This window comes from Cupressus sempervirens, chromosome 4, assembly GCF_028749045.1.
Source record: "Cupressus sempervirens isolate cs-2001-9-10 chromosome 4, ASM2874904v1, whole genome shotgun sequence".
Taxonomy (NCBI): domain Eukaryota; kingdom Viridiplantae; phylum Streptophyta; class Pinopsida; order Cupressales; family Cupressaceae; genus Cupressus; species Cupressus sempervirens.
Genome location: NC_143121.1, coordinates 838859648 through 838874053, shown reverse-complemented (window position 1 = coordinate 838874053; position 14406 = coordinate 838859648).

Sequence of the window (14406 nt, the reverse complement as noted above, 5' to 3'; positions counted from 1 at the left end):
TCCACTTTGCATCTCATTCTAGCTTAATCTTCATTTGCATTGCATTCTTGAGGAACTCCTTGGGACATTTGCATTCTTGCATCTTTTCTTTAGAACCTCTCATTGCATGGTTTACTAGCAAGAAGAGTATCTCTAAGGCTCATCTGAGAGCCCTTGAACTTGAAATACACTCTCTTGCACTTTGTGGACAAGGAGCTCTAAGCCGGCATCCAAGCATTCCGAACTCATGGAATCATTTGGATAGAAGGGTTTAGAGTGTGACACTTTTGAGTGTACATTTTTGGCGCCCACCATGGGGCTTTAATCAAGTTTCTAGCTCCATTTGCTTTTATTTTTCATCTTTAGTTTTTACAACAGCATATTGGATCTAATCAAGTGCTTTTGTAGAATTATCACTTTGGTTTTAAGGACAACCCATAAGTAGATTGGTTTGAAGGCAAAAAATCTAGTTGGTTTAAAGATTTGATCATATCTTTTAGACCTCTTGGATTTTGGTTCTGAAATTTTTTTTATAGGTTGGGTATGTATCCAAAATGTCTCAGTCCAATTTTAAGAGTATTTTGACTTGATCTGTGGAATTTATCATATTTTCTTTTTTTTTCATAAAAAATCATTTCTGGTCACACATCAACATCCTTTTTAGAAAAACTTACATTTCTAGAACCTTTTTTCAATTATAATGGGGGTTCTTTCTTTGTGTTTTTAATTTTGAGGTCATATTAAAGATCAAAAACTTGGTTTGATAAATCTGGCCTATTTGGACAAAATCAGTCTCTACGGTGCAAATGAAGAGATTTTTTTGAATTTCTTGCATTTTTGGAAATATCTCTGAGTTTTAGTAGGGGTCTCTTCTTTTTATTTCTATTTTTGGATCCGAAATAATAGCAAAAAAGTATAATCTTGTTGACTAGGTCAAAAGCAAAGAGTAAAGATGAGAGCATTTGTGATTAGTTTGCACTTTCTTTGCATACACTTGATTGGAAGATAACATAGATATTTGAGGCAACTAACCATTTTTTATCATAGTAGTTTATGTTATTTCACACTAACTTTTGGTGCTAACAAGTTGTGATTTCAAGTTGCCATCCTTATGAAAAAATTTAAACATTGCATAAAAAGAATGCGTGTCAAAGCTTCAAATGCACAAGGGCTACTAATGATTGTTTACAAGGCTGCCCAATGCATAAAAACTCAATTTTTCTTATTCTTTACTTTTACATGTGTGGCATATACTATTTTTTTTTTTTTAGGCACATTAAAACTTACAATTGGGATCTTTTGGTGATAGGAGAGTATGCTCTTCACCCTTGTGGTGAATCAGAAATCTTGACTTACCATTTGGTTTTAAGAGTAAGAGGAAATTGAATCTTCTTGGCATGTTTTGAAGAAAATTATTGGAATAGGAGAGTATGTTCTTCACCCTTGTGGTGAATCAGAAATATTGACTTCCAAAAGTTGATCCACTCTTTGTGTAGATTAGAATCCTTTAGAGGGCCTGCTCTCGGACAACCTAAGAGGAACGACCCAAGTGGGGAAAAGCAGATTACCTGACTCTTCTAACCCACTATAAACTCAAGGCTATCAATGACACAAAACCTTGGTAAACATAGTTTTTGTCTTCACCTAATGTGATCACTTATGGGATTTCGACCCTAGGGAGATCACTAGGCAAGAATGCTTAAGGTACTCTTGTGGTCACGAGATCGGTTACTCATCGCAAGGTGAGGTGTCTCGTAATTGGGAGCAAGAGGAACACTATGAATGGAAGTCCTATCTAAACACTCTAAGTTAGTAACTACCCTTTTTAGCCACTCAACTTCTTGGTGCAAGGATCAATCCTAGTGGACTTCCTAGATCACCCCAAGATTTTACACTCACCATATGTGTTCTCTTAGTTGTTCTTATGGCACTTCTATGACAAAGCCAATATCTCTTGTGGGAAACCAATTGGTGTGAGGCAAAGGAGCATCAAGTGTGGGCCAAGTTGTTGAGTAATGAACCATGACATTTAGATAGATATTGCTTGATGTGTTCTTGAATATGCTAGACCTGTGAAAATCTTTGGAACATACACATGATGATATTTATATGGATTTCATTTAAGGCCTCACATATGCTTGTCTCATGCAAGGTTTCTTTTTCCCTTGCTTGATTGTTTGAAGACTACTCCATGTGTTACTATCTTGCTTGGAAAGAAAATATTTTTGAACATCAAATTTGCTATGCTATCAATTATTGCCAAACTTTTTCAAACAAGTCAAAATTTCAAGTGCAAACATTTTCTTGTGTTACTTACTAAGGGGGATTTCATCATTTGACTGTGATTTGTTATGTCTCTAGTGCTTAAACATGCTTAAAGTGGCTCTTTGGTCTTAGTGCTCTTGGTCTTTTTGTCTTCATGGTCTATGTCTACTTGCTAGTTATCCTTTTGCTGAAATGGTTTCCTTGATTTCTTGACTACACTCTTGGGTTGGAGAGTTGTTCACTTGTCACCCCACTTGCTCTATCTATTTGGCTATTTGGGCATCTTGCCTAGCTATTGACTTGAGTCATTCATGTTATAAGTTTCTTGGACATATTGTTTGACAAGTCACTTTAATCTCTCTCTACTATCTTGGAAAGTGAACACTCTACATCCTATAATTTCAACATCAAGTTATCTTCTAGGCTCTTTTATGCTTGGCTTTGCATCTAAAACTATGGGATCTAGACCTTGCACTACCAAACTTTAACCAAATCTAGATGATCATGATATCCTCCATGTCACTAAAGAGTTTCAAGATCTATATGCACAATACAAAGAAATAGAAGAGACAAATGATCTTTCTTATCTTCATCTCTCTAAGCACATGATGGAAATAAAGTCTAAACTTGAGAAAAGGTTGGAGGAGAAGATTACATTGTTACATGAATCTTCCTTAAAGTCTTTACATGCATGTGAGTCACCTTCTTTGAGGTCATCCTCTTCTTCTAGCTCTACATGCTCTACTTCAAGACATCAAATGTCTTCATCTTCTAGATCTAAAGACCTCTTTAGAGAACAAGCAAGTGATACCTCCTTTGAGCCTATGCTAAAATATCATGATAAACCTATCTTTGACCAAGAAAATGATGAATGCATTATATTCATTGAGAAACATAAAGAAGATCCTAGATATGTTTCTAATAGAACTTTTACTCCCTTGGAACATTCTTATGATGACATTTTGCAAAAAATTCTTAGAAATAAGATCATCATTTTACCAAATTCTAGCTCATATGGAAACCCATTCTTGGATATCTATTGTGCTAATCATGAACATAATGAGCATAGTACTTCAGATTGCATTGAGCTAAAACATAAAATCCAAGATCTTATTGATAATAGAATTATTGATACCTCTAATGACTCATGTGATGAGGATACTTCTCTTGAACAAGATTACGTGAATGAACCTATGTCTAGTAGCAGCTCTATTACATCTTCCACTTCTTCCAACACTCATGCATCTCCCAACACTTCAAAGCTTTCCAACATGCCTCCACCAAATAAAGAACGTAATGCTTTCCACATTGACTATGTGTATCCTCAAGGGCTACCTTTAAAATAAACTCAAGCTAACCTTCACTTGGCTACAAACCTTTTCCATGCTACTAATCCTAAACATCCTCAACCTTCATGCACTACTATGCCTAATCCAAGCACTACTCCATTCACTCTTCATTCTCCCTTGTCCTTAGAAGTGGCTCCATGTCAAGAGGACTCTCAAAAAGAAAAAGCTATAAATCTCAAGAAAGATCAAGATCAAGCACCCTTTCATCTCTTTCAATATTTTTCCCCCCTATATCCTATATCTTGTCCACCTCCTAAGTATGATGAAGATAGCACTTCCATTATCTCCCTTGAGCTTACTCAAAATTATGAGAAAAGTTCTCTTCCTATGCTATCCAAAGCTACTTATCAAGATCAAAGCATCCCCTTTTGTTCTACTTCTCCATATCCACTTCAAAATTTTGCTCAAGCTTTAAGTGCTTCTATTAAAAATGTTGTTCCTATCAAAGGTACTCATGAGTCTATTGATGGCTTTGACCACGTTGCTCACTCTAAAGATGTTGATATCCCTTTTCACTATCCATTTGCATCTCCTAAGTCTATCCTTGGTCCTTATCCATCAAAGCTAAAGCCTTCAAACCTTCCATCTATATGGGGACCTTATGTTCCTTCATCTCCTACCCTTTCCACTCCTAGCTCACCCATCATACCTCAACATCAACAAAGACACTCATCCTTGATGAATTTTCACCCATCTATACATCTAAACCAGTCATATCATCCTTATTCATCCACAAATCCCAAGTCCTTTGGAAGTGAGAATAAACATAAGAATCCATTAAAAAATGAAGATCACTATGTCCCATCGAATAGACATGTGAAAGCTAAGGAAGGACAAAAATTCAAGAGACTTGAAAGGTCCACTACTCAAAGAGCTAAACCAAAGAAAATATGGGTTCCTAAATCCATAATTATACAAATGCACTCTCAACCACCCAAAGAACAAGTAAAATCTAAAGTTATGTGGATTCCAAAGTCTCTTTTAAAAGACTTGAATATTGAAAATACTTCAAAGTTGACATTCAAGCTTCCAAAGGCTTCCATTCCATCTTCTTCCAAAAATCTTCCTAAAAATATTCCAAAGCCTTCCACTCCACTTTTGTCCAAATCTCTTCTACCACCTCATCCATCTAAACCTCAAGCTATTTCATCCATGATTCCTCTATCATTCCAATACCCTTCAAGGTGTGTGTCAACATTGATCTTGTCCAATATTTCAGCTACCCTCATGAAATCCTCTAAAGCTTACACTTACTTTATATACATGAACTCGTATCCTCAATATATTATTCCTACTATCATTTTTCTTTCATCACCCTATCAAAATATTTGAGCATAGCTTTATATGGTATTGTCTTATCATGACTTATCTTTCCTATAGGAGCACTATCTACATTCAAAAAGCTTGAGCTCTTTCTAAAAATTCAAAAAAAAAAAATGAAAAAAATGAAAATGTGCCTTGGTGAAAACCACTTCTTGTGGCACCTTGGTAGCAAAAGTAAAGAGAAATAAATTTATCCTATAGTGAAAACTACTTCTTGTGGCACCTTGGGTAAGTACCATGATGAAAACCTGGCAAACAAGCATCATGCGTAATTCTTCCATCATCCATCTATCCCCTCTTCTCTCTTTGATCTTGACAATGTTGAGCTATCTTTTCATATTGGCTATCTTATCCATGAGATTTTCTATTGTGCTCTCCTATTCACTCATAGCCTCTATCTTGAGCTTTATTCTTATTGCTCTATCTCATTGCTATACTATCTAGTTGACCCCTTGGTCTTGATCACAATAAATAAAAAATGGTTCTTAGGTCTCTTGACATGTCTACTCTCTTGGATTGCACACTTTCATGCTATCTTACTCATTGGCTTCCATTACTTAGCTATATGCTATCACACTTGTTGGCTTCACCACTTATCCTACATGTTGTCTTGCTCATTACTTCTATTGCTTATCCAAAATATGTTTCATATGACTATTTCACCTCTTTCCCTAGCTTGGGTACTCTTGAGGAGTCAGTTCTTGACTATTACTTTCACTTGCTTCACATTCCTTTTTTATGCATCTTTGCTTATCCATCAGCTTGTTTCTCCATCATGTCCTATACCTTGCTAGACATTGGGGAAAAATGATGTGATCTTGCTTGAGAACTAGTGATCTCTAAATTATTCTAAAAAAAATCAAAAAAATCATATGTGATGCTGAAAAAATCCTGAAACTTAGAAAATGTCCTGAAAAAATGATCATCTTAGTGAAAACCTAGCAATAGGCACTTTGATGTATCACCAAAAAATTTGAAAAATTCTAAAAATTGAAAAAAAAGTCCTAAAAAAATCTGTCAAGTGGTGAAAACTTAGAAACATGCACTACTTGAAACCCTTGCACCTATGTCTATCAGCCTCAATCACTCACTTCACTACACATTTCCTAGCTTGGAATTGTTTCTTGTCCTTGTCTCGGAGGCAAAACTGCTTAGCCCATTGAGGTATTCTTGTGCATTAGGGTTTCTTTGACAAATCACAAAATAGTGTTTCTCAACACTACCCCCACCCACTTTGACATCAAGTGTTTCTCAACACTTTTCAGATAGTTTTCCTATGGTCTTCGATGTTGCAATATTTCTCACTATCAGAATCAAGTCTTGAAGAAATGGCCAAGTAACTTATACACATGCACTTTAACACTTAAATGATTGAGATATTTTTATCTTTATCTACTTTGTGTGTTGTCTATGATGATTTCTTTACCATATGTTCCCTCCCTAATAGTCTTTTGAGGATGTCATTGACTAGAAGACTGGGGGCATGGGGCATTTTTTCTTGATTTCTACCTGTGGGTATACTTTGTTTGTCTATAGTTATACTAGTGATGGTTGTATGATCTCATGATGTCCCTAATAAATGCTCAATGATTAAATTAAGAGTCTAAATGCTATACACTTCTTTTTGTTAAACCACTTCTCATATTAGCTTGCATTTTAGGCTCATTTTATAGCTTAGTCTTGCATTCTTGCATATGGGGAGAGCTCTCTCTTCATCTTTATGTGGACATATCAGCTAACTCCTTTCATATATTTCTTTACTTTCTTCTTGTTCATGTCTTTTCACCTTCTTAATCATTCACTTCATCTCTTTTCTATCTTATCATCACATTATATAAATTTTTGACCTCTTAAATAATTTCAATGTCCTAGATTCATTTTCAAGATCGAAATCCAAATTTAAGTTCATCCTGATGGTCAAAATTGTCTTTTAAAATTCTACTTTCTTCCGAGTAGTTAGCTGACCTTTTGAGGTCTAATCTCTGAATCATTACTGGGGCATCTTCATTTCTTCATGTCTTCATCATTTCCATACTTCATATCTACTTCAATTCACTATTTCATGTCTAAAATCACCTTTCTACTCGTTTTGACCTAATTTTTATGATATATCCTTCAAGGTCAACTCTAGTCAAACTGGGGCATTTTATCAATTTTTTATAGTCATTCTCAGGTTCTAATCATCTATCTATCATCTTGAACATTTCTATATTCTAATTTTCTCATGTCTAGCCATTTTTTGCATCCCCTTACCTCATTTCAATTTCGATTCTGAGGGGGCAAAAATACTCTATCACTGATTGCTACAACTATCTATTTCTTAGGAGCATTTGTTTGATCTTCTCACTTGATCTTGATCTATTCATTTTTCTAGGTGTTAGAATTTTTTTTGGATCCTAACATCATCCTCCTAATGTTCAGTACTACCACTATTAGGCTATGCATTCAGGACTTGCTATCTATTTTTGCATTTCATTCTTTGTAATCAGACATCTATATCTACCACTGCCTACTTGGCTTTGATTTTCTTTGACATAATGTGTTCCCAGATCAATCATGCATTAGTCAAAGAGGATCAAATGTAATCACCTAAAAATGGTCATCTAGACTATTAGCCCCCTTTTCAACATTTTGGCTAAATTAATTTAATCATTTACCTAGACCAAATTGCTAATAATCAATTTATTTGATTATAACCTATAGTTTGACTATGCTATCCTAAGTTCATTATTTGATTAAAAGAACATGTCCCCTTTTAATTAAATAAAAGACCCCATTCTTCTAATCCACTTAAAGTGCACACATAAAGTCATTTTTCTATTTTGCAATTGAAAGAAAAAGCATTGTGACTTTTGTCTTATATGACAAGTCAACTTATATTCTATTGGTTGACTTGTGTGTGCACATGGATCACTCCTCTTTTCAAATTCCACTGTTGATCATCCACCATCTTCATCTTGATCTCTACCATCTGTACAACTTTAAAAGGGAGAGAGATTTCCCCCTCAATCCATCCTCATTTTGAATATTGCTATGCTGCAGGTTTTCTAATAGGTTTCTTTGGAGCTTTGTGGAGAACTTCTATTTCTTGTCTACATTCTCTCATCCATGGCATCATGGAATTCTATCTTAGCTTAGCTTTCATTTTTACATGTAGCTTAATCTCACGTAGCTTAATAATGGTATTGTAACACTCTCATACATGTTTTAGCATAGCTCCACTTTGCATCTCATTATAGCTTAATCTTCATTTGCATTGCATTCTTGAGGAACTCCTTGGGACATTTGTATTCTTGCATCTTGTCTTTAGAACCTCCCATTGCATGGTTTACTAGCAAGAAGAGTACCTCTAAGGTGCATCTAAGAGCCCTTGAACTTGAAATACACTCTCTTGCACTCCGTGGATAGGGAGCTCTAAGCCAGCATCAAAGCATTCCAAACTCATGGAATCATTTGGATAGAAGGGTTTAGAGTGGGACACTTTTGAGTGTATAGAAACTATGTTCTTTCCTTTCTTCAATCCATTTGAAATTTGAATTTTCCTTCATCATGTCCACAATACACATTGTGGTTTCTGCAGAGTTTGATACAAACCTTCTAAGGAAATTCACCTACCCAAAGAATGATTTAACTCCTATTTTATTTGATGGCAAGTTCAATCTTTGAATGACTTCAACTCATTCAGGATCAATTCTAATGCTCTCTTGAGAAACTATATGGCCAAGGAGCTTCCCCTCTATCACACAAAAAATATATTTTTTGGGATTAAGTGAGTTTCCATGTTCCCAGAACCTTTGCAATACTTTTCTCAAATCTTCTATGTGATATTTTGTCTTTTTCAAAAACACAGTGAGATCATCTAAGTATATAACTATAATCTAATCCTTTAGATCAGCAAACATTTTATTCATACACCTTTGAAACATGACACCAGCATTGATGAGCCCAAAGGGCATTCTGTGATATGCAAACATACCCTAGGGAGTGGTGAATGTTGTCTTATGTTGGTCCTTCTCTTCCACTTAAAATTGATTGTAACCTAAGAACCCATTGAGCATGGACATTATTTTGGATCCAGCCACTGTTTTAGTAAGTAGTCCATATTGGGGAGAGTGAAATTATCCTTTAGAGATGCCTGGTTCAAATTACAAAAATCAACAGAAATCCTTATTTCTCTATTCTTCTTTCTAATTGGTACCATATTAGCTACCTAGGTGGAATGATGGATGGGATAGATGATTCTTTCTTTCAACATTTTATCTAATTCTCAAAATATGGCATCTACCACCTTAGGATTATAATTTTGTTATTTCTACTAAAAAGGGACTGCATTAGGTTTGAGGGGGATCTGATGTTTTATCTTCCCACCTAAATAGCTTTTCAAATCTTCATAACTCTAGGAAAAAACATCCTGATATTCTATGAAGAGTCATTTTTTAGCTTCTTTCTCTTTAGGTGAGCAACATTTCCTAATATTAATCATTTTGGGATCATGAACATCTCCAATATTTATTCCTTCATACTCACTAGTGGTAAGTCCCTTTTCTACCCTCTTTTGCTTTATGTAGGCATCATGTCAATTAAACAATTCTTCCAAAGCCACAAAGTATGGAGGAATGATATTACCTCATAGTTGAACTTCATCATTTTGATTATGTTTCCTCTTGACATTAGAGTTTTCATTATTATCATCATTGAATTCATGTTTAGAACTAGATTTGTTATTTTCTAGAAACAACTACAAGCTCTTGTCATCTTTAAAGACTTGCTAGGATTCTATATTATCTAGAATGGAGGCTCGATACACAATTTCAATCTGGTATTTCTTATCCTTGAATTCTAGATGAGGTAATAGTAGAGAAGGATAAACCACTAAGGAATCAACTTTCGTGTTCATCTTCCTTGGCACTAATTCAATAGAAAAAGCATTTAGACCTTCTATTTTGTCCCAAACTCTATTTCTATAATTCTTCAACTTGTGATTCTTCATAGAGTATTGCCCTTTAATTTATCTTATAATGAGCTCTACATCACCTCCAGCTTTCAGGATCTTTATTCCTTTTTCTTTCACTACTGCTATCCCTAGAAGTAGGGCTTCATACTCTATAGTGTTATTTGTGTTCCCAAACTCTAGTTTGAATGCCACGGGTTTGGGTTCTCCTTTAGGGGGTATTAACACTACACCTACACTAGATCCTAATGAGGAACAACTTTTATCAAACTCCAATGTCCATAAAGATGATAACTCTTGTTCTTCACTTAAGGTTCTCATTTTTGAACCTTTAGTTTCTTGCTCATTCAAATTTTTTTTAGTAAATAACATGTAATTTCCAAACTCTAGCTCTTGGTAAAGGATCTGAGCTTTAGGATCATCTGATTTTAAGACAATAAATTTTGCCTTTTCTTTAGGTTTTAATTTAACTTTCTTATTCCCTATGGTTATGACTACTTGAGACCAATCTAGTTTTATTTCTCCTCCTAGGTCTTGGCAAAAGCTCCTACTTAAGAGAATCCCATAGCTTGCTATAATATTTTCCACTAGAATGGTCAATGAGAGTTTCCTTTTTGGATGAGAAGCTAAGGCTACATGAGCATCTTTAATTTCTCCAAGTAGAGGAACCTATTTACCATCCATAGAATAACATCTTCCATGTACCTTGGTGAGGTTGGCACCCAGGGCCTTAGCTAAAAAATAAGGCATAACATTGTCTAATGCACTTGAATCTATTATGTAATTTCTTAGTTTACATCCATTTATATATAGTGAAATATAGAATGGGTCAAGTTTTTTCCCAAGAGAGGTTGCTAGAATAGTAGAATCCTCTTGATTACACAAGTTAGATGTCAAGGTTTCATCCCCTTCTTCAACAATAACATTGTGATTTAAATCTATAGCATTTCCTTTACAATAATCTACCAACCTTTTCAACTTAGAGGGATGAGACTTCAAATAATCTATGGGGGAAATTTGGATTTTTTATTCTTCAAAGAATTGAATGAAATCAAAGGGCATTTTGTCCTTACCTGTTTGAGATGTGGATACTTCTTGATCAACATGAACATTAATTGTTGAAGGATTGGGATCATTCTTATGAGCATGACTAGAGGATTGATTATTTTTCCTTTGACCTTGAGTCAATACTATGTATGAATTTCATCAATCATTGTGTAGCATTCACCCTTTGGTTCAAAATCTGACTCATATTCTAAAAAATAATTTTCAAAGTTGCCATTTGAGTACAAATCTTATTCTAGACAAGGGGTTGCAATGTTTAGCTTGGTGGTGGATAATAACTACATCATACGAGTAGTTTTTGGATAGCTCTCACTATCATTATCTGTTGTCAAATGAAAGACACACATATTTCATTTCTTTGGTGCTACTTCAATTTGCAACCTAGATTACAAGCCTATGAGCTATGGATATTGTCCATCGTTATTTCTTCTTGACAAATTTTGATAATTCCACTGGTAGGAATTATTGAATCCAGGTAATTTCCTTTTTACTGCCATCAATTCATTTGACAATTTCTAAATCATTTCATCAGATGGTGTGGTATTACTAGAACTTCCTTTAGTTTGAAATTCTCACTTCCATTTTCTTGCAGAAATTAAATCATCCTCAAATTCAATTGCCTTATTTTGTGCATCTACTAAATCTATGGGATGTGCTCTTCTCAAGTCATAATTGATATTTGGGGGCATCACACTTATGAAGAAGTTTTTTAGATTACCGGTTGTGTGTCTATCAATAGTTGGAATTCTACTAATAATCTTATTGAACTTAGCAACAAAATCTCTTATACTCATGGTAGTTTTCTTTTTAATAGATATCAACTATGTTAACAAGACATGTTCATCTTTTTCAGTCTTAAATCTTGTCTCAAATGTTGTTCTCATTATATCCCAATCAATGATCAAGCCATCATCCAAATGATAGAACTAGTCTACTACACTTTCTGTCAAGGTTTCCATGAATAGTCCTATGGAAACATCCTCATGTCTAACTCCAAAGATGTGAGTAGCTGCAAAGAAGGCCTTAATGTGTTCATCTATAGTAACCTTCCCATCACCTAAAAATTTAGGAAAATTCTTCCTTGAACTAGCTAGAAGTGGATGATAAGCTATTAGTGCTAATGGTCCTATTGCTACAACCCATGGAGCAGCCATAATTGTTTTGGCAAGGTATGGTGAGAAATAAACAGTTGGGGAGCAGTGATTCGATACAAGGCCAATACCTAGCACATAGTATGTGAAGCACTTTGATTCCTGATAGGGGAAGGTGGTCTACTTTGGCTTTTCCTTTCACCTTTCCATTTTGAAATATCTAGGATGGGAAAACCAAGCTCTATAAGTTTATCAAAAATAGGGTCTCGCCCACCCTGTTCCTTGGTACTTCTGAGGAACCTTGTTTGTTCCAAGATGCTAGGTTATTTTTTCCTTTGAGCTTCTCATCTCAATTTTCTTTCTACTCTTTAGATGTCTCTCCTTTGAACAACTATTTCTAAAGCTTTGGCTCTTCTTTCTTCCTCTTCCAATACTTGGCTAGCCTTCTTGTAATGTTCAATGTTCCTCCTATGTCTCCAAACAAATGTATTAAGGGATGAAATTATGTCTTCTTGGTCATCTTGAAAACCAAGGTTAGGTTGGAGCATTGGAAAAATGTTCTCATGAGGTAGTACCATTTTTCCTCATGATATAAGCTTATTAATCAAGTGACTATTTGTATCCCTAGTAGAGTCACCAAAAATTTGTTGGTAAATAGATTTATTCTTTCTTTATTATGACTCTTGAATGCCCAAATTGTAAACAATATCTTATTACAAACATTTGAAAAGCCACTTATGGATAAACTGGCTTTTCTTTGAATTTATAGGTATAGCTCCCTACGGTAAATTTTCAATGAATTATGTTTTATTTCTAAACTGATATGGGGTGTCTTCTTCACCTGAGAATAGAAGAGGTAAAACCAAGCCAGACCTAAATAGGATCTAACTCAGGCAAAAAATGACTTCTAAAGAATCGATTAAGTTTATCAACCCATACATCTTACAAACTCACAAAACATAATAGCATAACAACTAATACTAAATTGAATCAATTAGAATCTAAACTACAGAGGAAAAGAAGTTAGCTAAAGAAAAAAAAGGTTTAAGGGATTCCTCTTCGAACATGCAATGACACTACTTATCACATCCATTTGCTGCCTTGAAATAGGGGAATGAAACTCTATTCTTTCCTTGTTTCAATCCAGGTTAAAGAGAAAATATATAGCTACAACTAACATAAATGGAAAAAAAAATAGTTGATACAAAATATCATTCAATTGACTCTACAACATCAAGTAATTTAGACCAAAAATTTGTCGGCCCTTTATTGATCTTTCAATTTAGTACATATAGGATTTTGAGATGACCGTTACAATAGAAGTTCAATCAATTAATCTCCTCAAAGAATGAAAAATGGCAAGAAACCAGTTTGTCATATTGCAATAATTACATAAGAAAGTGAAAAGGGCATGGAATGTGAATCACTTCATCTTCTTCCCCTTTTCTACTTTTTTTCTATAAGCCTTAGTAACAACTATGATTGGGATCAGCTCTTCATGCTTAGGCACATGTATATTGGTGTATCTCAAGAGCCACTTAGAATACTCCCTGGCCCATTCCTTCACATCATTCAATTGATTTGGAAATTCCTCCATGGCCATGTGTATGCATCCACTAAGTTTCTAGAGTTCTACAACTCTATTTTGATTACTAGAAGACACATCAGTCAAACTATCTAAGAATTTGAAGAAATTCTCTTTCATGACATTTATCCCAATGAGTGCTTTCCCCTAGCCACTAGTCTATTAATTTGTAGGTATCCCTTTCATGAGCTCAAATCCTCTATCTTGGGTCTTCTTCACTTTATCCTCTATTTCCTTAAGTCCTTTTTTTGCTAATAGGATCATTTATGACTTGAATTGCATGCTTTGAAGCCATTCAAATAGAGGTTTGTCTCCCTTTGGAATTTTTTTTGCTTCAATGGATTCCTTTTCCTTCATTTGGATAATCATCTTTAGAAGAGAAATAAAATCCTCACACTTTGCTCTTTCTCTAGTTAGAGTATTGTTATTTGCTAAGATGTTATCTTTTTTTGTTTCTAATCTTGAGATAACATTGCCATTTTTTTCTATAATAGTGGCTCCTTCTAATTTGAGCTTCCCAATCCAGTCTTTACCAATTTGGCCAAAGTGTCTATCTTCCTAAAGTTGAGAGATAAGGGCTTAAACTTTGGTAGAAGTAGGATTTCTTGTTACTAATACTCTGGAGATAGTTGCCAATGGAGTAACCAACTGTCTGATGAATCTATTCAACTCTTCTATCTTAGCCTTCATCCTAGCTTTTGACAACTTGAAGTTTTCCAATAGTCGCTCAATTAATTCATTGGCTAACTTCCAAAAGCCAACCTTAGTGTCATGTCTAGCCTCTCTAACGTCCACCAA